Here is a 632-nt window from a genome sequence, read left to right as displayed (position 1 = left end):
CCCCAATTCCCATTCCCACCCCTCTCCCATCCCCATTTCCCCATTCCCACCCCATTCCCATCCTCATTTCCCAATTCCCACCTCAATTCCCACCCCCAAACCCCAATTCCCACCCCATTTTCCAACTCCTACCCCTCTCCCACCCCCAAACCCCAACTCCCACCCTCATTTCTCAACTCCCACCCCATTCCCACCCCCAAAACCCCTCTCCCATCCCCATTTCCCCATTCCCACCTCAATTCCCACCCCCAAATCCCAATTCCCATCCCCATTTCCCAACTCCCACCCCTCTCCCACCCCCATTCCCCAACTCTCACCCCATTCCCACCCCCATTTCCCAACTCCCAGCCCAATTCCCATTCCATCCCCAAATCCCAATTCCCATCCCCATTTCCCAACTCCCACCCCATTCCCACCCTGAAACCCCATTCCCACCCCCCAAATCCCAACTCCCACCCCAATTCCCATTCCCACCCCATTCCCACCCCCATTTCCCAATTCCCACCCCATTCCCATCCCCATTTCCCCATTCCCACCCCCAAAACCTCTCTCCCATCCTCATTTCCCCATTCCCACCCCCATTCCCACCCCATTCCCCAACTCCCACCCCTCTCCCACCCCCATTTCCCAAC

The 632-nt window shown here is 58.1% G+C and overlaps 1 protein-coding gene across 1 annotated transcript in view; it reads right to left on the bottom strand.

Moving 5' to 3' along the window:
• The window catches only part of LOC103611412 (RNA polymerase II subunit A), a gene marked incomplete at its 5' end in the record, with an annotated part of 39,592 nt that overhangs the window by 2,092 nt on the left and 36,868 nt on the right, over positions 1-632 (bottom strand). The gene's annotated exons all lie outside the window — the stretch shown is intronic.

The sequence above is a fragment of the Corvus brachyrhynchos genome, unplaced genomic scaffold, assembly GCF_000691975.1.
Source record: "Corvus brachyrhynchos isolate BGI_N302 unplaced genomic scaffold, ASM69197v1 scaffold1290, whole genome shotgun sequence".
Lineage (NCBI taxonomy): Eukaryota > Metazoa > Chordata > Aves > Passeriformes > Corvidae > Corvus > Corvus brachyrhynchos.
The sequence above is the reverse complement of the archived record's forward strand: the minus strand, read 5'-3'. Positions and strand labels throughout refer to the sequence as shown.